The 24,138-nt window shown below is 39.4% G+C and overlaps 1 protein-coding gene across 31 annotated transcripts in view; it reads left to right on the top strand.

The window, feature by feature from the left end:
- The window catches only part of CELF2 (CUGBP Elav-like family member 2), a 562,200-nt gene that overhangs the window by 360,578 nt on the left and 177,484 nt on the right, over positions 1–24,138 (top strand). Inside the window, exon 1 of one of the 31 annotated variants that reach the window (XM_065050170.1) lies at positions 1,692–21,658. The exons of the other annotated variants lie outside the window; for them this stretch is intronic. The gene's annotated coding sequence lies outside the window, so the exon portion shown is untranslated. Of the gene's footprint in view, positions 1–1,691; positions 21,659–24,138 lie in introns of those variants that run through there. 31 annotated transcript variants of the gene reach the window in all.

Genomic DNA, 24,138 nt, shown 5'->3' with positions numbered 1-24,138 from the left:
GAAGTAAAACTGTAGGAGACAGGAGTCCAGAGCTGAATCCAGGTTAAAAGGTGTAGTGAAGCAGCAGAGTAGTTGCCACAATGTTCTGCTCATTATTGTGACACGAACTTGCACAAAATTATGTGATCCAAGAGAAAAGGAATGCAGGACTCATGGAGGTTGCTATGACACGAATTTTTTAGATTTTCCTTACATTAAAGAAGCTGATTTCTAGTTTCCTTTTCCAAGTTTGTTTGAGTCTAAAAACCTCCTGTTAAGGCATGATTCCTCTAAGCATAATAATTGGCTTCTTCTGTGTTCTTAATTTTTCTCACATACATGGCCCTAGCAGCTTATTATACTGTGAACAGGTGAGGGAAGCTCACTCAGTGCAGATCCCTCCATAGCAGATTTCGTGTGATTTTAAGCCAGCTCAGTGAAATACCACTGGATCTGAATTCACCTTAAGCAGAAGGATGATCTTTGTAAATAAATATGAGATAATATAATCATAATATCATGAGATAATATAATCATTATAATAAATAAAAGAATACAAACGTAAAAATAAAGAGTGTAAATACCTAAATATTCTTGTAGTCATTACTATATAGTAAACCAACTGCATTTGATCCTTGAGAATATCTTTCAGGCTGTATTCCTGTGAGTCCTGTTCTGCCACAGATCTCTCATCCATCTGTCCATGAAAATTTATTCTTGCATGTCTAGAATTAGAAAATGTTTCCCCCTGTTGTTTTTCCTTGTACCAGTAGTGTTCATCATTCACTCTGCTGCTCCTCCACACCTCTTTCTGTCTCCTGAATAGACCTTGGGACTGCTGATTTGTGTTCTCTAAGACAAGCAAGTTTTTTTCCTGAGCTAGACCCAGTAGAAGCAGTAAGCAAGCTAGGTCTACCTTGACTTCAGCAAAGCATTTGGCACAGTCTCCCATTGCATCCTAGTTGCTAAGTTGAGGAGGTGTGGTCTGGACAATAGAGTAGTGAGGTGGATTGCAAACTGGCTTAAGGAGAGAAGCCAGAGAGTGGTAGTCAATGGTGCGGAGTCTAGTTGGAGGCCAGTATCTAGTGGAGTGCCTCAGGGGTCAGTACTGGGGCCAATATTATTCGACATATTCATTAACGTTTAGATGAGGGAATTGAGTGTACTATCAGCAAGTTTGCTGATGACACCAAGCTGGGAGGAGTGGATGACACACCAGAAGGCTGTGCTGCCATCCAGAGACCTGGACAGGCTGGAGAGTTGGGTGGGGAATAACCTGATGAAATTTAACAAGGGCAAGTGTAGAGTCCTGCATCTGGGCAGGAACAACCCCAGGTTCCAGTATAGGCTGAGGAATGACCTATTAGAAAGCAATGTAGGGGAAAGGGACCTGGGCGTCCTGGTGGACAACAGGATGACCATGAGCCAGCACTGTGCCCTTGTGGCCCGTAAGGCCAATGGCATCCTGGGGTGTATTACAAGGGGGGTGGTTAGTAGATCGAGAGAGGTTCTCCTTCCCCTCTACTCTGCCCTGGTGAGACCACATCTGGAATATTGTGTCCAGTTCTGGGCCCCTCAGTTCCAGAAGGACAGGGAACTGCTGGAGAGAGTCCAGCGCAGGGCAACAAAGATGATTAAGGGAGTGGAGCATCTCCCTTATGAAGAAAAGCTGAGGGAGCTGGGGCTCTTTAGTTTGGAGAAGAGGAGACTAAGGGGGGACCTTATTAATGTCTATAAGTATATAAAAGGTGAGTGCCATGAGGATGAAGCCAGGCTCTTCTCGGTAGCAAACAATGATAGGACAAGGGGTAATGGGATCAAGCTGGAACACAAGAGGTTCCACTTAAATTTGAGAAGAAACTTCTCAGTGAGGGTGACAGACACTGGAACAGGCTGCCCAGGTGGATTGTGGAGTCTCCTTCTCTGGAGACATTCAAACCTGCCTGGACACCTTCCTGTGTAACCTCATCTGGGTGTTCCTGCTCTGACAGGGGGATTAGACTGGATGATCTTCTGAGGTCCCTTCCAATCCCAAACGTACTGTGATACTGTCTGATATTTTACCTCATGTGATTTGGCAAGCACAAGCACCTGGTGACAGCTGAAATAAGAAGCCCATAGGCTAGCAGCAGGAACCTAAGTAACAGAGAGCATCACAGTGATGGTTAAACTGAGATTTCTGTCATCGATGCTCCTGGACATCTGTCTAGGAACATATATTCAGATTTATGTCATACTCCACCAGCCTGGAGAAGTCCTGAGGGGTTACTCAGATGAGTTGGTGTGTTTTTTATGGACCAGTGCTGTTTGGAAAAGGCTGGAGGGTAAAAGTCTATTTGCATTTTTGGTTCTTGACTGACACATTTAACCTAATGCAGGAAACAGAATTAAAACTGTAGCTGTCACTGTCTCATCCCAACGTAATGACCAAATGTAGCGGACTGGTTATAACAAACTGGTTTCCTTTTTAAAGGTATAAGTTACAGTGTTATCTTTTAGAAGGGGGTGAGAGACTGGTGTATTCGGCTGGATGGCAATGTCAGTATGTTCATCTACTATGGGTAGAGGCGATATTTCTAATCAAGCTGGGGCTGAATGGACTTGCCAAGAGGAGCGAGGTGAGATTTGTAAACAACTTAAACGATTTGGTTGAGAACAGTCATTAATCAGTCATTAAAAAGCGGTTGCAAATGCCATTACTTCTGTCCATCTCTAGCGTTTCTCAAGCATGCCCCCAAAAGCTCGACAGCAGTCTGCAGGTTTAGCAGTAATTTCAATGCAACAAATTGTACCTGCAAAGCACAGATGTTGAAAGCTGAAAAATCTGAAGGTGCCGTATGTTTCCTGTAATTGAAAGCAGGTGCCCTGAAGGAAGCAGAGATTCTGTTTCACTTTACGAAGTATCTAGTTGGCAGAGCAGGCAAAAAAACACCCTCCAAAGCTTCACTCACTAGGACTGGATAAAACAGATTAAAGCTGTTGTTTTATGATAGCTCTAAGGGGCTCCAGCAAGGGGTTGAGGTCCTGTTCTGTTGGGCACCATAGACAAAAGGAATTAAGTCACAGAGTTCAGAGTATTGAGTGAATTAACTGTATGTATTTAAAGAATGTAATGAGGAGAAAGACCATAGTAATCCTGCTTTGTGGAGCACTGAAAACCAAGCCAAACATCTCCAGCACTTTGGTTTTATTCTACTCTGCCCTGGGATGGATGTGGCATCTCAGGTCCACATCTCCCAGTTGTCCCACTTCTAAACACTTCTGTTGTTGCTCCAGTGAGTGCTCGGTTTGATAGGCTACCAAGACTCTTTTGCCTTGGTCATTGTATACAAAGAATCCAGGCCTAAAAATGAATAAAAGCTATGAAAATTCAAGTTTTTAAAGATGACTTTTTGGAAACCAGTCTGTAATGTGAAGCCTTCAGCATAATGAACAGGAGAGAAGTGCCTGGTGTGTCCTACCTGCAGCTCCACCTGCAGATTTCACAAGGCTTTCGGGAGGGCATTTTCGTGTGTTTGTGCCTCAGTTTACTTACAGACAGTGGTAAAAGCCCCACAGGTTCTCTGAGAATTATTCAATTTATGTTTATGGGGGAGGTCGTGTGCTTTGTGGTACTTTTAAGATATATAAGAGCCAAATGTTATTACCCCATGGAGTTTAGCTGAATTGCATTCAAGCTGAGCATAGTCTGTGGGTGAAGGTGGTGTTTTATACTTATAGACAGAAAAACAAATAACAGAAAAGTGCCTCCAAACATCAAAAGTTATTAATGCTTCCAGCCGGCTTTGTAGTGCTACAGGTTTGAGCAAGCCAGGACTATTTCCCTTTCTGTTCTGCGTTTTGGTAGCTAAAGCAAGTGTAGAAAGAGGAAACAACTTGGATCAAAACATTTTTCAGCTCTTTCTCTAATGAAACAGATAGTGTCTGGCACAGTATCGTCAGACGGTTGTTTCATCTTCCCCCAAAATACTTCTGTCAAGTTCTGATAGTACTGACTGACCTGTGTGTACCAGACTCAAAGATCTTGCTCTGAGTCTTCTATTGCCCTTTAAAGACTGGGCAGCAATTTGATGGTTCTCTCTTTCTCTTTGGATTGCCCACAACTCTGTTTTATTTCCTCCTTCGGTAGCAGGCAGACATTTTCTAGGAATTTTTCTTCTTTAGCCTATTGAACCACCCAAAAGAAAGAAAGAAGAAATGCCTTTTGTCCACATTGTGAAAGAGATCATAAATTTTGTTGAGCAAATTGAGAATTATGTTTACTGCCTTTAACTAACAGCCAAGAATAGATAGGAAAATGTGTGCTCCCAACAAGTAGAAGAAAAGGCCTGATTTTTCAATAAATATTGCTCAGGTTTTCATCCTTTTTGAGAATCCCATTTAACTGACTTAATACTGAATCTCAATTCTAGCCAAAACTTTTAAAAGTAGGGATTTAATTACTGTTCCCATCATTTCTCTCCTTATAGCTTCCTATACATGAAAGGTCAAAAATGTCAGTCAGACCGCACCATTTGGCATGAAGATGAATAGAGAAGCTAAAGAGGATTTTAAAAATACATGATCTAGCATTTGAGACTGAAGGTTGGGAGTTGAGTCCTGCTTTTATTCCTGTGTCTGCTAATGACCTAGAACTTTGTCTCTTATGGGTTGTGTTTACAGATTCAATAGTCTTTTTTTTCTAGTATATACCAGTGGAGAAAGTCCTGCAGGGCCTGAGTCAGATTTTAGGTAGGTGGAAGTGTCTGGGTGATGCTGTCACTTTCCCTAGAGACATCCATATGTAGCAAGGGCATAAAACAGGCTTAATGCTCTCCTCTCCTCACAGAACCTGAAAGAAGCCTGTTTACCCTAAAATTCCTGCTTATACCAAGGGAGAAGTAGGCATCCTTGGCAGAGCGGTCTGGTCCGCTTGTTTCTCATTATTGACTGTAGATGTCTGGGTTACTAATGTAGTACTTACTGAGGCTTCTGTAGCTCAGTGAAATCACGTTAGTGCCTTAATTTTCCCATCTGTGAAATGTAGGTTGTGTCCCAGAGCGGAGTTATGATCCTTACGACTTCTGTGTTCAAAATGCCTGGAGAAAGAAGGCAAAGTTAAAAGACAAGGTGTTATTCTGGTCAGTGTGGTGTTTACTCTAAAAACTGTGAATCTACAGCATGGAAGTGTAGCACAGAAAAATAAATTAGCACTAGAAGTCTCATAGCCATATTTCTTTGCGCACGTTTTTAGGTGTTATTCTTAGGCATCTCCAGAAAGCAGTTAAACATTTGCAGTCAGTCTTGGAAATATCCATTTTAAAGTACACAGCAGAGGTGAGGGACCTTTATTTATGATTTGGATATCTGCAAACATTTAGGTCTCTGTGCATGGTCACTATTCTCTATTGTTAGCTGCTGACTTTTGTTAATTGCATTACTGTTAAAAATAAAACATATGTGTGTATATATATATATATATATATATATATGTGACTTTATTTAGCATCATTAAAGTCAGCAGTTAGCCAACCTGCTGAATTGACCACTAGTTATTCTTATAAAAGACTGGAACAAACCATACATTTCTGAACTTCAGAGCTTTGTATGACAGGAAACCTGTCTGAATAAGCCACATCTTTGTGTTATCCATTTGTCTTTTTCTGCAAGGACACAAAGTTCCCTTCTGACATGTAAGGGTCCTCTGTACTTCCAGTGCCACATGCTTCACATTTTCCTTTGTCCATCCTGGCAGCTATGTGGCCCAGTAATAGGGTTTGAATTGTAGTGAAAAATATTAAGATCATCAAAAAGAGAGCATCATGGTGATTAGATTTTATATATCCTCATTGAGGATATATAAAAAAAAAATAAATTCCTTTTTACTCTCTTGACTCATGTAGCTTGGAGATGATTTGTAAATTTGAGCTAATGTAAGTTCACTGATGTTTTTTGGACTTTGAAGCACATCATTGTACAGATAGTCTGGTGGTGCTTGACCATCTTATCTGGCTTTTAAGATGCTTAAAATGTGGAGTTAAACCTTTGGATTCAAACTGTCCAACAGATACAAGTTAGTAGCTTATGTCTCAGGTTGTCTGTAATTTAACTTCTGTCTTTCAAGTTGTTTGGGCAGGAACAAACTACACATTTAGCATTCACTCATGGGGTTTTTCTTTGCTTGTCTGCCATAACTTCTCCTATGGAAGCAGAATTAAAGGGTCTGTGAAAGATTGACCTCATTGGTGCTCACAGATCCCACGCTGAATACCGAATTACTCTACCAGCACTTCCTTAGTGGCTGCTAAAAGCTTTCTGTAACTTCAAGCACTGTGTTGTGATGTTCTGGATGACTTCCACTTTTATACTTGCGTATTTAATTACATATGTTAGAGAGTAGAAGGTGCTACGGTGTAGGAGCTTTTCTCTTCAAATGCATGTCACCTTGTTTTAGTTTTCTCTTTTATTGTTTTGTCATGTAAATATAATATCAACTGTTCCAGAAAACACAAGAGTAACTTTCCTGTGTTAAAGTACAAGCTGAGGTTGCAATATGATATATAACCTACATAGACCTTTCTTTTTCTCTTTTCACACACAGAGAAATCAAGTATCTATTTTCTTAGGATGCCTAGGTTATCAGGCATTATAAAATATCCATCACTCATTCCTACGTCCAGTATGTTGCCATATGCAGAGAGCAAAAAACTCAATCCCCAAGTGCTACAAATCACCATTTGTAGCAAAGTGGGACAGGTTTTCTGAGTGAAATCTCAGATGATCTGGTGATGTTTGGCCTCTGCAAGAAAGCTGCTCTCTGTGAGTAGGTGGTTTATAATTTATCAAAACCAGAAGACTTTGACACACAATCCTGTCACTTAAGACTGAGCTGCTGCTGTGGTGCATGAGATAAGGTTATGCTGCCCCTGGAAAAAAAGAATTCACTTTTTTCATACTCTGATATTTCAGTTTCATCTTTTCATGATGTGATGCCTTTCCATTGTCACTTCTCATTTTTGTAAAGTATTACTATGTGCTCCTGCTGCTAGTAGGAACAGGATCAGGTGCTGACTGAGGTTGGAGGGTTCCTCAGGAGGTCGCTAGTCCAACCTCTTGCTCAAAGTTGGATCAGCTGTGAGGTCAGACCAGGTTGCTCAGGGTTTGATACCATTGGGTCTTAAAAAACCTCTCAATATGGGGATCGCAGAGGGTTTCTGGGCAACCTGTGGGCAATCGTTGACTGTCCTCATGGGGAAAATATTTTTCCTTCTATCCAGTGAGATACTATTCTTTTAACTTATATATGTTGCTTGTTGTCTTCCCACTATTGTGCCATGCAAAGGACCTGGTCTCATTCAATCTGGATAGGAGAAGGCTTCAGAGGAACATTCACGTACTTCTGAGAAGCTATTGAGAGACAGGGCCAAGCTCTTAAACTGATAAAGACTCCCATACCACTTTATCAATGAAGTCTGGTCTGGAGTTGTTCACTGTTTGAAAAGTCTTTGGAAGAAGATGTTTTTTAAAACCATGATATTGTTTTTGCCTATTGTGTGAATTTACGGGATTCTGACTCTCCTTCTAGTCTTTCACTTAGGGAATCCATTCTTCATTGCGTGACATCTTGCCTGTCTCATAACTGAAGTTTTGTGCATTGCCTTAGTCTTTTGAACATCCATAATCCACTGGCAGTGTGAAGTGAGACTTGTTCTGCTCCAGGTTTTCTAAGCAGATATAACAGGTTTTCCCCTTCAATTGCTAACACTCACATATGCAAAACCAAGAATGATTGTCTCAATTTTTGCATACGTCTGAGTTTTCTCTCCAGTAACTGTCTCATGTTAACTTACTGCCTGAAGTTATACAAATTACTGCTACGAATGGTTAACACTTAAGGAAATGGGGAAATTGTTTGTCGTTCAGACAGTACCTATCAGTCTGGGCAGCAAGTATACAAAGACTTGTTTCATTTTAAGGAAGAGTAGCAGCCAAAGGCAAAGAATTGCATCAGTGTTTTCTAACTACTCAATAACACTTTGCTTTTATTTTTTTTTTTATCTGCCAATAAACACACATCTATTTGAGTTGATTTTTTAAAAAATCATTTGGGTCTATGTTATTATTTCCCTACTACTAGTCAGGGGTGACTCTCTAATTTGTATTTCTAAATCCTACATGATCCTGTTCCACCAGCATGGCAAATTGCTTAGGTGCTATCTGCAGACCTAAATGAAACAAACTTCTGCTGTATAAATGGTTGCATGTCATTACTTAATGAAAATAGTATCTTTTTAAGTCCTTTGGAAAGACTTGCTACACTTTTCATTTTTGGGTGTTACTATTGCTAATACTGCATTGCTTCCCAAGCACGTACCTGCAGGTTTCACGAAAACAGAACAACCTGTTATCAAAAAAAACTTTTATCTTCTGAACGGGGAGAGTTATGCAAGTACATTGGAGTACAGAAAAGTACAGTTGGGAGTACAGAAAAGGGAGGTTTGAGGTTTTGCAGAAACTTGTTTTCCAGATGATAGATGGGGGACTTCTGTTCCTGGAGCAATGTGCAGTAGCTAGACTATGGTCCTTTTTAACTTAAGATATGACTAAAAATAAGAGAAGAAAATCTTTTTGAAATCTATTTAAATTTCGACGCTAGCTGTGTAAAAGCATATGAAAAGCTTTAAAGGATCAAGGTAAATGTCCACCTAACCTAGTAACCTGCCTTCCACAGAAACTCATAGAAAATGTGTAAGTAAAAATAAACAAAATAATGGTGAGAGTGCTCAGGGATTACTTTTTTTCCTCTAAGCTCTCCCAGATATTTTCAAACGGTAACATGGTGACTTCCAAACCTGAAGTTGCACCTGCAAATTGCACCTCACGTAGCTTTTGTTGGATTTCTTTTCCACCAGGGAAGAATTCAGTGGGTTCTTGCAGGTCCTCATATTCTGTGCTATTTTGAGAGCGAAGACATATATATTTTTTTCCATTATATCACTGTTTGCTGCTACATTTTATTATACTCTCCTGTATATTAATAGTGCTGAGCTATTAGCATCATCCCACACATTCTGTGTTTATGCCAGCATGGTGAATCAGAAAAAAACATCTGCCTGGGAGGTAGAAATGTGTTTTTATGTATGAATGCATAAACATGAAAACTCTACACTTTCTAATTTGAACTCACACCAGAGAGCAGCGGAGAGACCTGTGAATGTCTGCAGTCGGGAACTGGCCCTTGTGCAAATCCCGTGAGCGACGGTCGGAAGGGATGAGGTGTCTGTCCACATCAGTGTTAACAAAGGACAAAAATGGCAGAGTGACTGCTCCATCCGAGAGTAAAGCCACAGACGCTGTGACACTGAGATACACAAGCTGTGTATTTTATTAGTATCCATGAGCTACTTGTCATTAATTAAGGTCAGTGTTGCATTGCTCAGACATAAGATTCAGCGCAGGGAATATTTAAGGTAACATTGATCCTTCCCTTTTTATTTTTTAATTTTCCAACAACTTTTTTATTTTTTAAATATTCTAATTTTGTCCATTCAGGATGAATAGTGTATGTTTAGCATGGTGACTTCTGAACTGTACTCAGCTCAGCAGCATTGATGAGGAGATAAAATTGCTTAAAATAAGCAAGGATCTCTTCTTGAACATTTTTACATTTAGAAAAGTACAGCTACCTAAACTTCCCAGAACACACTTAGCTTTTAGTAAATAACTTAATAGGCTCAGGGTCACAGTGATCCTCCTGTTGATACTGTGGAGTTTGCTGGCAGCTGACACCTCTGCGGAAAAGCAGAAATGTCAGCCGATGAAAGCAGCATTAGCATCTTGACAGATTCGTGTTGTAATAGCATCTTTAGACAGCTTTGAAAGCAAAACAGAGCTCATGTGTTTCTTAAAAAACTTACTTTATGCCACAATTACTGGAGTTTTTAAAGTCTTGTTTTGAAAGTTGCCTATGATAAAATCAGGTCTTCAAGAGTCAGGTGCACAGACTTTCTGGAAAAGCCCAAGGCTCTGTCCCTTGGTTCTGCGTTATTAAGAGTAAGATGGACACAAAATTCCCTTTCCTCTTCAGTCCCTGCCCTCTCATCTTTTCAGGCATTTTTTTAAAAACACATTTTATACCAAAACACCATCAGCAACCTGGCAGATAAGAAATCTAACAGCCAGCAAAGATGCTGTACAAACAGCAGAGCTCTAAGTATTTAGCAACATCACCGTAGCCTTGTTCCGCATTTGCAATTAATACACGTCTGTGTTTGCATTTGTTATAGGACTCTTGACAGCACCAACATAACAAGAAAAACGAACAACCTGAGTAATAAATCTCTGGAGGCATTCAGCAAGTGCCATAGGGCTCATTAATCTTGATTATTCCCCATAATAGATAACTTCACAAATCATCTATTCTCCCCAATCATGCACATAAGGATAATGTATATATAATAGCCTCCCGTACTGTATAACCCCAAATAGAATTTCATTTTTTAAATATAAGTCTTGACAAATGTAAGACAAATATTTATAGAAAAGGAATGGGTATGAATAACAATGAACTGGACTGAAACAAGTGGGGCAGATACTATTGTGAAAAGAAGGTGACATCTTTTCTGGGTTTTGGGTTTGTTTCCCCACCCCCCTGCCTCCACACACACACTCTATGATGTCTCTATTTGAATCAAGGAATTCATTTATTTATAGCCTGAAGTAGATGGGATTTTCTTCCTGAGAGTTTTGGCCAGGGAGATAAAGGAGTCTGCAGCTGCAGCCTTCATGCACGCTCTTCAACAGGGGAAAATAGGAACCGCTGAGAAATATCCTGGATTTCAAACGATTTAGTATTTATAATTTATGCCACTGATTCCTTCTTTTTCTTGTAGTCTTCCTAAAGCCTTTCTTTGAAAAGCACCCGAGTTATCAGAGGAAACCACGATGCCGATTTGATTTGGTCTTCACCTGTTTATCAGGTTTCCTTGACTGCAACTTAAATAACATAAGAGATCTGCAAAAGACATAATATTTAGAGAAAGGGTGTATATGATCCTTTCGGTTAGAATAAGAGGTGCTTTAATACCCATAGTTGACAATGAACTGCAGGCTGTGCTTGAGCTCAGAAATACCATGGTTATCTAAAAGATAATTGTACAAAGAAAATAAAATATAGGAGACAATAACTTTAAAAATATGCAAAATACCCTGGTTTTAATACAATTGGTATTAAAAAAGGATAAGCAAATTGAATGAGGAGGAAAACAGAACAACTCTTTTTTTATATAGAAGTGGACCAGTACCTTTTATATCTTCATAACTCTTGTGACCTTAACCTGATGCTTAAGTTCTGCTGATTGAAGTTGCAGAAGCATAAAGCTGTATTCACAGCTATCCTTCCTCTTATACAGTATAAAGCATGAGATTTGATTGCCCTCATCTTTGCCATTTTTCCACTTTTCTTCTCCCTCCATGTGTCCAAATGCTCTCAAAACCCCAGGATTTTGCTCCGTGACCTGGGACTCCAAAATAGCAGTTTTGTATGAGTGGAAAGGATTTAAAAAGAGTAACAACTGAACTAATATAAGAGAAGGTTTCCTCTTCTTTTTCACTGTCCCTCCTCCACCCTCTATAACAAGTATTCAAGATTAATTTTCTGTAAAATTTAATAGAAAATAGAATATATGTATCATCTCTCAGAGCTTAACCAAGAACACCCTGAGATTTGGATCCATTTCGTTCTCCAACATCTGCTGTGCACATCACTTGAGCGATTCTCCTTCTTTAATTCTTTTGTATGTGAATGAAGTAAACATCCATAAAGCAACATAGTCCTTTAATAAACTACATTAGTATGTCTCTGCTCCTAAATATATACACATTAATCATATCCATGGGCACAGAGGTAAAGAATGGATCTTGCCTCTAAGAAGTTTTAAAAAAGGGAGAAAAAAATTGAAAATCTTCACCATCTTACAAGTTTGATTAGATGGGTTCAGGATCCTGTAGATTTGGCTTCTGTGTTTAGACTAATTTTTCCTCAGCCCTCTGCAAAGAAATTTCTAAGATTGTGACAAACAGTAGTGCATTTTGCTTTGAAATTTTTCTTTGATATCAGCACAGTCTGGTAGTTTGAATCACAGTTTCAGAATCAGGATAAATTAGTTGTATTCTTAGTTGTCTGAGAAAAATCCAAGTAACTCCCTTAATCTCTCTTGGTCTCTGTTTGTCCCTGTATAAAACTATATTAATAATACCTCACCATCTTTGTAAAATGATCCACAGTCTTCTGATGAAAGGAATTATTTTAAGTTCAAAGCGTTACTCTTAATGAAAGAATGAACTTGCTTATTCTTTAAGAAATACATTATATAAACATCAAAGACCTGTTTGTACCAAGTGTTAGCCTGCTATAAGGTGCTCCTGTGTCTCAGCAGTATTTTCTCTTTCACTTCTCTGTGAAAAAGAATGTATTTGGTGATCTGGATGCCATGTGATACAATTCCATCAATGTCAATGTGTGCAGTAGAACTAAGTACAGTGATTGGCATCAGCCATAATTTCCTATTCTGTCAAAAAATTAGCATGCCAATGGATGCAAAGTGATGTGCAGTCACTTGTAATCATTCTCTTTCCGCTGCCCTGTCTGGCTGATTCCTCCAAAGAGCCAAGAGTTATTGCTAGAGGGCAGTTTGAGTTTTGAAGTTCAGGTTGTGACCCAAAGGCTTACTTGCTAGTTTTTATGCTTGGACTCAACTTTAGATAATGCACCTTGCAATCACCTCCAAAAATGGGAGTATTCTCATCTTTTGTTATAAAACTGTAGGGATTGTTTCTTTAGAAGTTAATGCAAAAAGCCAGGTAATGATTGACACTAGTTGACCACCAACAAAAAGGCGTTAAGCAAGTGGAAAACATATGTTCTTAGGTGGGTTAACACACGTTTTAACGTTTTCCCTTTTTGTTCAATTTTTCTACCTCTGGCTAGTCTCAGCTCAGACACATGAACTTGGTGAATTCTCTGGCTCTTCTTGCTTTGATAAAATGTAGAGTGGTAACAGACTGTCCGCTTTCTGCATTTACGCAGTGCAGCAAGTAACGAGTTCATGCCTCTTCTTGGAGAAGTCCTTTTTTAGGAGACAGTGGCAAGAAGAGGAGGCAGATGGGTAGTGAAGAGCTTCCCTGCATTTGGAAGCTATTGTGCAGTTGATGGAGGTGAGCTTACAAGACCCTAACAACATGGCTGTAGATGTCCCCAGGGTTCTGTGATGGCCTCTGAGTGAGGAGTCTGCTCTGCTGTGAGAGTGGACTGTGCTACTTCCCCTGTAGCATCATAGAATCATTTAGGTTGGAAAAGACCTTTAAGGTCATCAAGTCCAACCGTAAACCTAACACTGCCAACTCCACTGCTAAACCATGTCCCTAAGCACCACATCTACACATCAACCACTTCCCTGGGCAGCCTGTTCCAATGCTTGATACCCCTTTCAGTGAAGAAATTTTTTCTAATATCTGATTTAAACTTCTCCTGCTGCAACTTGAGCCCATTTCCTCTCAATCTATCACTTGTCACCTGGGAGAAGAGACCAACCCCCACCTCGCTACAACCTCCTTTCAGGCAGTTGCAGAGAGTGAGAAGGTCTCGCCTCAGCCTCCTTGTCTCCAGGCTGAACCCCCACCAGGTCCCTCAGCAGCTCCCCATCAGCCCCTTCCCCAGCTCCATTCCCTTCTCTGAACTCGCTCCAGCACCTCAATGTCTTTCTTGTAGTGAGGGGCCCAAAACTGAACACAGGATTCACAGTGCAGCCTCACCAGTGCCCAGTACATGGGGATGGTCACTGCTCCGCTCCTGCTGGCCACACTGTTTCTGATACAAGCCAGGATGCTCTTGGCCTTCTTGGCCACCTGTGCACACTGCTGACTTGTATTCAGCCAGCTGTTGACCAACAGCCATACTCCAAGTATGGAGCTTCTTCTGGAAGTATGAAAGAGGACAGCAACATTCAAGAAGGACAACACAGTACAGTAGAAGGTGGACCTGGTGTAACTTGCTCCTCACCTGGGTTGAAAAAGAATAAACACTAAGAGGGTTTGTAGTGACACTGAACAACATAAGTCCTGAAGGACATTTGTATTGCTTGAACAGCAACAGGTCTGTCTCTGATACCTTTTCTTTCTGATGCCTTTTCTTTCTGCATATTGAAAAGGCATTAGAAAGCCTTTCCTGTTCTTTTTTTGTTATGCTGATGTAGCAGTACAAAAGAGGATATTGGCCCTTCTGGTTTAAACTGAGATCACTCAGTCTAAATGGGCAAAGAATAAAGTTAAGGAAGGCCAGAACATGAATACTGGGACATCTCTGCGTCTCTTTAACTGATGATGGAAAGAGAGAGGACAGCACTCTGTTACGACATTTGAGTTCAAGTACGTAAAGAGTTACAGGATAAACTGGTCCCTCTCCAGGCCTTGCTGAGATGGGACTATAAATACAACTAAATAAGTAGTCAAGGAAGTTGCTGGAGGGATCATTCCCATTTTCCGATGTAAGATCTAGTATTGTGAGGAGGCAGCATTTGACTCTTCCAATGGTATCTCCTTTTAACTAGGAAAACATCTCCATAAGAACTTTGCCAATAGTCTCGTGCTTTCTTTGGTGAGATCAAGTGACCAAAACACTGTTCCCACTGTAAACAGAAAAATACATTAGCTGCCTTATTTTTAAGTCGTTCAGAAACTTGACAAGTGAAAGTAGCTCTAAATGACATCCAGATTAAAAAGAAAAAAAACAACATTACTCTGAGTATCTGAAATAGAAGTTCTAGTTGTGACAGACTCTTAGTGCTCACATCTCCACAGCTTAAAAGATGAGAAACACGTGTTGAAACTCAGATGCCCAATTTAGAAATAAATTCATACAGGCTCTAAATCTCTAGACTAGGACCTGTGTTATGGAAAAATAAGTTTATGTAATACTGTTTCCATTATAAATAGAGACTAATTTTCTCGAAAGGACTCTTAATACTGAGCAAACAAGTAAGTTTAGTACTAAAAACATTCTCAGTGCTTCATTGCCTTGGGTTTACAATATCATTTGCACGTCAAATTATGTTTCATCTTATGATTTAGTAATGCCAGAAGAATAGATCTAATTCTGTGTCTCACGATACCCTTAAAGATGGAAGATTGCTTTCCATGGAGTGTAAAACTCAATTTGTAGTCATGTGTATAAAACATGACTTTATGGCAGATTAGCTTGCTGTAGATTTAGTTCTCTCTGACAGTGAACTGAAAAATATTAGCATTTCACTGAACACAGTATTAATGGCAAGAAGAAAGTATTATTGTAACGTAGAAAGTAGAATGAGATTTTTGAAAGTAGAACCAGTAAGCAGAAGAAAATGTATTTAGAGATTTGCAAGGAGTTTAGATAGAGTCGGTTTAACTCTTTTCTTTTATCTTTCTGGTTTTTTCCCCTCTCTGTGAGTCATTTTAAGAAACAAAAGTATGTTTGCAGTTCTCAGACTGATCTCCCAGTGATTTTAAAGAAAACAGCAATTATAATACTGGAAGAGGCCTTTCAACCATTTATGTCTCAGGTGACTGTAGTAAATCTATTTTTTATTATTATTTTTTAAAAAATAATTCCTTTGTTTGATTTGCAAAAGTCTTGCTTAGTGGACAGATGTGTTGTTTGCTTTTTCTGGTGCAAGGAGAAGGTATAAGCAGAAGATCACAGTGAGTGTTTCTATGCAGTTTGTTATTTATAATGCTGCAGTGGTGTTGTCAGGTTGCTGAAGCAGGTGAACATCACCTCCTGGGTGTGACGAGACTGTCTCTTGGCGTGCTGAGTACTCGCATTAGAAAATGGGCCCGAGCCAATTAACGTGCTGCTAAAATCATTACATCCATGTGTTGCACTGAGGGTTTTAGAAGCGATGGAAGGAGGAAAGAAATTGAAAAGAAAACCAAGTAGATGCTATAATTAAATGGCATTCAAGAGGAGAATGTTTTGTGGAGAGTGCTTCATACTATTCTGTATCCTGCACTTTAATTTTTGCAGAGTATCTTATATGTATCTGCCAGAGCGATCCAACATGTTTGTACAGAGTCTGCTTTTATAATGTGACTGATAATTATGCAATTCTTTATGCTTAACTCAAAGTTAATATATTCAAGATACAAATGATATATGAGGGCATAGAAAGCACTGCAACAATTTAGCTGCAGTTGTAGAAAGGTTCCCCATGCTTCTATTTTAAGTGGATACTTTTTGTTTATTCTGTTCATTTTAATTCCATAGAAAGTCAAATAATGATGTGTGAAAGTGGCATTAATTATGCTTTGGTATTTCTGCAAAAGTAATAACTGAATTTGATATGCTTTTAATCTTTCAAGCTATTCATTGTCTCTGTCTCTTATACCTATAGATATCTTTTTCCTCATTCAGTTCTCTTTGTTTAACAGACAGTGGGGGTCTACCGGCTTTCTTGGGTCAGGCACAAGCTCCGCATTCTTTTAAAATAGCTTTCAACGATTGGTGTTCCTTTGTTTCTATTTAGGAAAGCATTTAAGATTGCGAAGGATGTGCTAAATTGTCCCATTCTCTACAGAATATTTTCCACATATTCCAAAGGTTGAAAATGATGACAGTATGCTTGTTCTTAATTATGCACGCTCGTATTAATTAATATTTTCACTAGTTTTCTTTAATTTTCAGCTACAGCTACTACTGTGTGGGACCCAGTCCTACAAATATGCATGTGATTAATTTTTCTCGCCAGAACTGGTTTTCTTACTATTGCTTTTTGCAGTCTCCATAGGACCTTCTTTGCAACATATACTACATACAGCAATGTGTGCACTTGCTGCGGGACACAGCTTGAATACAGTCAGAATAAGGCACTAAAGGGTGGAAGGGGCAACTGGTTGCAGCCACATGACACTGACTGGTTTGTAATGGGTCAGTTGGGGAAAGCATGGGGGTACTTAGTGACACAAGGGTGGGCACAGATGGCAAAGTACTCTCAGGAAGTTGAGATGCTTCCTTCCTCATCTGTGAGGAGCTGCTGAGCTCAGTTACCACAACAACATTGCTCACAGTACCTGAGCCCCCCAGCAGAAACCAGCTGTCATGATGGTGGAGCCTCAGATGAACAAAGTGAGATGCAGTAAGTCATAGGGGAAGACAAGGACACACAACTCCTGCTTCCCAAGCTGTCCTGTTGCGATGCTTATTTTTACAAGCTATCGTAAAAGATATTTCTAAACTGTGGAAGATGGAGTGTGGTGTTCTCTAATCACATGGGAGTCTTCTTGTCTTTGATGGTAGCACAGGGGGTTAAGTGGAGTTGTCCAATCATAGAGTCATAGAATGTCCTGAGTTGGAAGGGACCCACGAGGATCATCGAGTCCAACTCCTGTCCCTGCATAGGACAAACCCAAAATTCACACCATATATCTGAGGGCATTGGGGTTTACTCTTGGAGTTACAGTCTATCCAGACTGAGAATTCAGGTCTAGAATTTTGTCTTTAAAATATTTGCCTCTTTGCCAAGCAGTAAGAGACTTCTGATTACCATTACAATGAGGCAGAAATTCAATGAGAAGACACAGGAACCTGTCTTGTGTGACTTCCTTCCTCTGGTCACATATCCCCTACCCCAGACAGAGGTGGGGAGTGCACATAGCTTTTCCTTTTGAAAACCTCACAAATACAATAAACCTATTGCACACTCGGGCATGTGAGTTGTGCACAGTTGGGTGAAGGCCCGCCACGACCCATCGATCAGGTTTGCGATGCACATGTATGCATCATGGGCCTGTGATCGCTTCCCAGCTACATGACCCAAACACAGCCAATATCTCCATAACCTTCCAAACCAGCCTGCTTGATGGCATGTTTCCCAGCTGGAGTTTGTCACCTCCTTCCTCACGCCCAGCACAGCCTCTCCCCTTGCATGTCCCAACTATTTAAGCAGCAGTAAAAACACATTTCTAGAACGAACAGGGCCAAAAAAGATGTGGTTGCGACAAAAAGGGTACAGAAGTAGAAACTTAATGACATCTTAACCACAGTGGGACCATTGTGATGCCAGTTATTAACCCTCTCAAGCAAAGCATTTATTGAAATGTTGAAATTTATTTTAAGTTGAACATGCCAGAACAAATACTGAGGGTTGCCCGTGGTTTATCTGGCTTACTGACGTGCTGAAACTGTATCAGCCAAGCACACCCTAGGACTGTAAATAGGTAGGCAGTCTTCAAAAACACATCTTATTCCATTGCGATAGCAATGTCTTCATGCCTCAGCTTTTAGAAAATCCTTAATCCATAGATATGCTGCTCTGTGTTGCATAGTTTACAAACGATGCCCAGAAAAGATGTCCTCAGTTTATGGACTGTGCTCTGTGGTACAGGAAAAGAATATCAGAGATGTTTTGCCTGCCTACTCAGAAACCACCCTTAGCCACGCAGTCCTTTAAATAACAGCTTGGATGTTGTTCCCACATGGTGCAACTTAGATGTTGTAGCACAACAGAAATATTTTCTTTGACAAAATTGATCCTTGCATGCACATATAAATATTTAGAAATACGCGCATGGATGCATTTCGAGGGCTCTTTCACACACCTGACACAAGCACCTTTTGTCCTAATATTTAATGAAAATTTTGCATTTTTCTTACACACCTACTGATCCCTTCAGGCTTTAAAGGTTATTTGTAGGTATTCCAAATACTCTAAAAAAAACAGACACAGGCCTTAAATAGTTAATGAATGCACATAATTTACCTAAACAGTGTTTTTATAGATCTTTGCAAATATGACATTAATTAAGGAGAGTAACTAAAGCTGAAGTGCCACAGAATGTTAATCCTCAGCATCAGTAATTAGCTGTGGATGAGAGTTTTTTTAAAATGTTTCGGTTTCTATCATTTTGTTTTGGAAGAAACACAAGTATGTGGCTTGAATTATTAAGAAAACAAATGAGCCCTGAAGAGAATAAAACGAGACTCTTAAATGCAGATGGCCATATCTGTGCTATTGCAATGAGCCTTTGCCAGTCCATGGCTTTACTGACTCCGTGATGGAAAATAAATCCAAGATAACCCTGAGACATCCCCTCACGCACTCTCACCCCCATGCCCACGCAGGGAGTGTCCTGTGTGTCCTTCACTCCACACTGGGAGAAGAGGAGATCAATCAGCCCGGCCTGTTGCAGAAGATAACGTTGCATCCTTGTGTTTGCAAATGGCCAGTGAGACCAAGTAGTGCAGACAGCTACTCGGTCATTAATTTGATTGTGTTTTTAACAAACTAGTAAAGGCAGCTCTTTGAATCTATCCCTCCTGCATGCCCTGATAATTGTTTTGTTTATCTGCACAATTTTACTCGCCGCAGCGGGCAGTGGAAGGGCTGTCTGCGTTGTTTGTCTTCTTAAATTGTTAAATGAAATGACTCAGAAGATTCAGGAAATTAATTTTTGTAGTCTAGATACATGGCGAAAAAAGAAAGCTTTGAAGTGGTGATGACAGCGTAGCCACTCTGAAATTCATGAATCAGCCTTTGCAAGATTTTCAGAGGCTTAGAAAGTGAGAATTTTTTAAAATAGTGCATCCTTTTTAGTTCCCTATTGATATCTGAACTTTAACAATTCATGTCACTCCGAGCTTTATTCAAAGGGTGTTTTGTATGAAAATGAAAACCAAGATACTCATATAAATAGGACTTCAAGACACAGAGCTTAACATTATTATTAGACTCATATTAAAATTGTGATAATAGTCAATGTTACCTATTCTTTTCTCTGTTTTTTCAGGATGATTAATTTAACAGCTATTATTGAAATAGCCATAAACAATATCATAAACCCAGTAAAACTTCAGATGCTTCTTTATTATGCATTCAAATAGGATTCTTGTCCTCTTGAGTCCCACTATACACCCTTGAATGCTGCTAAGTAGTGCCATTAATACAGCAATACTAGGAGACCATTCTCATTTATGGCAATTGTAAAATAAGGGCTAGACACTGGTTTGGATTAAGTTTGAGAGAGATGTGTTTCCACAATAAATGCTAAAAAAAACTATAGTGTCTCTGGATACCAAAAGGTTCACTTTCCCTTGTTGACATGTGTTAATACTGTCTTTGACTCTCCTGTGTTAAGCTTGAAAGTGTGCTAGCAAATGGTAAAAATGGACCTTCCTACCTTGAAAACAGTCAGAATTGTGGCTAAAGAACAGTTTTGTCTTAATGAAATATCATTAATTTTCTATAGGTTGATTTCTTTTAATGTTTAGTGGGTTTCGTTAGTTGAGAATGTTTAAGGGGAAGAAGTTAATACAATAAAATATTTTTATTGCAAGTTTATGAAGAAAAGCTTATTTGAAAACAGCTTTTTTGAGGTATTTGATATCTGAAATTTAGGCCTCAAAGATGTTCTGTTAGTTGAACCATATTATGCAGGATCTTAGATCTTTTGCCCTCATTTTCCTGATGCATATTTACAGGTAATAACTCAAGCTACATGACAGCTAGGTGAAATGTGAGCCTGTGGTTTTCTCCCTAGATGGAGAAAGGTGAAGCCATGAGCCTTTGATTCCTTGGTTATTTGAATACACAGATAAAGGTATATCATTCAGAGGTACAGTCAAGAGTCATCTTTGTGGTCAAAGAGATACACAAGAATTGCACAGAAAATGTTCTGTCACCTAAATTTGTAAGGGTTCTTCTCTGGGGAGTATGGGCAGACATCAATGATGAAGAGCAAGTGGGCAATCTAACACACTGCTTCTTCCTCCAAGGAGTCATCTTGCAATTCCTTTCTGACACCTATAGTGTTTCTTTACATTTTTCAGGGACTTTCTGCTTCAGTGCCACAGCTGGAAAACAGTTTGTAATCAGTGAGTGCAACAGAACCATTGCCTTTCTGCTTCTGGAGGAGAAGGTCAGGAGTTGCTGAGTCCTTCATCCATTTGGTTGAGAAAGTAGATTTTCGGGGAAGGCTGCAGAACAGTACTCGTGTCCCTGATAGACCTTTCCTTTGCGTATGAAATTTGTTATTTTGCACAGTGACAAGCTGATTAAGAGCAGTTTTCTAGAGAGGAAATAAAGCTACCTACCTAGGAGCTGGAGAAGAGAAAAATATTAGGCTCCTGCGTGAACATCCTTATGTCAGTGGTTGTGCTCCGGTAATTAAATTCTGACAAACAAATGAACAAACAATCTCCAGGGGTAATGAGGCTCAGTCAATGAACCACAAGAGTTCACAAGTACTAACAATAAGAGAAAATACAATTGAAACCCTTGCGTATGTGTTACTCAAAAAGCAAGTTAAGAACTAATTAAAAGGATTTCTGTTTTCTTCCTCATGCTTTGCATTTAGAAATAGATTTACAGAGTATATTCTCCACATTCCAGTATTCTTAGATATAAGCACGATAATAGGCTTTAAACACATTTATTTAAAAAGAAAATTTTGTAAGTTCAATGTCCCCATTGACAAAAATTAGCACCAGCACTATGGGCTTCTTTAAAGCAATCTTGAAAACCTGTAATGAGAGACGTCAAATCCTTCTAACGCAATGTGCTCACCCTCTGCTTAGGGTGCATGAAATGCAGCGTCATGAAAATGTGGTCGTAGAAACTGAATACGGTTCCTTCCAACCTGCTTGGTTATAGCATATTTCATAGGCTGAAATGTAAGTATCTTTTCTGCTCTTTGGAAAAAATGATAACATATGCCATCACCTTAACTGTGCAATAAAGTAGCTCAAATTGGTCAAGTCTGTATAAAAGTGCTTTGTGTCGTGTGATATAAATATCTAGATTTTTTTAATATCCTTATCTTATCACCTTTGACAGAGGCCTGTCCTTGCCACTGTCAGAATTGACTTTTTTCCCTTTGAAGTATTGTTCCTTAGTTCTTCAAAAATACTTTTTTTTCCCAGCAAAAAAAGATTGGCAAAATGACCATCTCATATGACAAGTACAGATGAGAAGTTGACAGTAAATAGAACACCAGCTTTCCCTTGTGCGGCTGCTGTTGGGCTGAGAGAGTTAATCTCATCAATAATGACAGTCACGTTAGTTTTATTGATATTTTGTAATCTGTCTTTCGTTATTCTCCCTGGTTCACTGCAATCTGCTCTTGGTTAGTGACCTGCCATACGCTACTTGGTATCTAATTGCTGCATGTGCTTCTTTTTTTAATTTAAAATTGTGCTTTTAGGGATCACTGTCAAGTGGTTAGGTATAAAGTATTTTTTCCCTTCTCTCCCTCAATGGATCCCACACATAAATTCTATTTATCAGGGTGGTCTTTGGCTGCTGTAAATGATGGAGATTGCCAGTGGTTGGTGTTTTCAGCTGCTCCGGAGCAATGGACAGAGGACTTTTTGGAGAGATTTAGTGATGCATCTCTAGCAGCATGGTGGTTTGGAGTGGACCAACTGATAGTGTAGTACCAGGTCCATAGTAAACCCTTTTAACCAACAAGGAATCTGCTCCCCATTTATGGAGCTTACAGCTAAAATGCATATCGTGGGGGGGGTTTATTATTATTCCTTTTTACGTCAGAGCCAGCAATAGCAAGTACCAAGGTCTTAAGCACAGTAAGGGAAAGTCCTGATGACTCAAAAAGACAAGAGCTGAACTGAAGCTGATTTGCAAAAAGCTGAATGTTGTTCTGACATCCTAGGCCAGAAAAAGATTTGCATCTGGGGTTTAGTTTCATACTTCTGTCTGTGAATAGGAATAGTAATTTGAAAGGGAAGGGATGCTGCTTGAAGGTTAATGTCACCATGCACAGTGACACCTGAACTGTACAGTGTAGCTGGGCACTACTGGGATAAAGAAGGGTAAGAAACGTTTGGGTCTGTTTTTTTAATTTATATTTTTAAAATCTATATCTGTGCCAAAACAAAATGTATGTCTTCCTCAGATGGAAGACAGAAGAGCTTTTATGGTCCTCTTGAAGATGCGGCCACACTGTCGTTAACACCATGGGAGCTTTCATATACTCCTGACTGGGGTGGCACTGTCTTTGACAGAAAGAGGAGCAGAGGGACCGTATGGTCAAAACGTTGATGTATCCTCTACTGTCATCCAAAGATGGGCAACAGAATAGACAAGACAATTTAAGAGTTTCCTTCTCAAATGAGATGGTTTTTCCTTCTCTCCATATTAGGTATTTTTTATATAGAAGGGGAAGGAATAAAAGGTAGATTAATGTTTATATCTAATCCATTTACACATTTAATTTTTGCTATTTATGTAATACTTGCTGTCAAGATGGCCTGGTACACTAATGTATCCACTGATGTATTTTACATCTAGAATACAGTGTTATCGCTCTTCTTAGGTTTAAATCCTGTGTCTCCATCATGGGATATGAATACAGCAAAAGAACAGAGAGACTGAATTGGGGAGGCATGGAGGTTTCAGAACCACAAAACACTTTTAAGAATCTAGTGTTCATTGATCCACTCACTTAAAATTTAATTTTACCTTGAGGCTTTCTGCAGCCATAAAGTGAATTTTTACATATAACTGGTAATAACGGCCTGGAATCTGGCAAATTTAATTAGTGTGTTTTAATAAAATCTTACATTTTAAAAGAGTGAACTTAAGTAACTTGTAAACATGGCTGTAGATATCTTTGGAATAAACTATAGTAAGAATGCATGAAGGTCATAATTCAGCCATATCAAGATTGTTCTTTAATAATACTAGGTTGTTTTAAATACTACTGGTTGCTGTTGTGGTGTTCACAGAAGAATCTCAAACCCTTCACCAAAGGTTAAGTAGACCTCAAAAGTTCCCTTAGGCAGTCCTGTAGTCATTTTTCACCTTTTTCCGTTGTGGTTCAGGGAAGTGAAGTAATTTTCCTTCTACAAAAGCCAGAAGTAGAACCTAGATTCTCCCAACCGGTGACCCCTTTAGTGACTTTCTTTGTGTTCCTCAGTTAAAATAAAATCTCTTATTGTCTTTGTATATTCGAAATGGTTTACATTCTTCTGAATTCTTTGCTGTCCAGGAATTATATGATCTGGTGCATGGTATAGTTATGAGTGGGTATTTCATGGTCTGTAGAGTGTTTCATCCCCTTTTATTTCTATTTCCTTTTACTTTGCCCCCTTTTCTGCCCCTCCTCTCCCCAAAAGATGTTTCTAAGCATAAA

This window comes from Columba livia, chromosome 1, assembly GCF_036013475.1.
Source record: "Columba livia isolate bColLiv1 breed racing homer chromosome 1, bColLiv1.pat.W.v2, whole genome shotgun sequence".
Taxonomy (NCBI): Eukaryota; Metazoa; Chordata; class Aves; order Columbiformes; family Columbidae; genus Columba; species Columba livia.
Note: the sequence above shows the minus strand (reverse complement) of the source record. Positions and strands in the feature narration are given on the sequence as shown.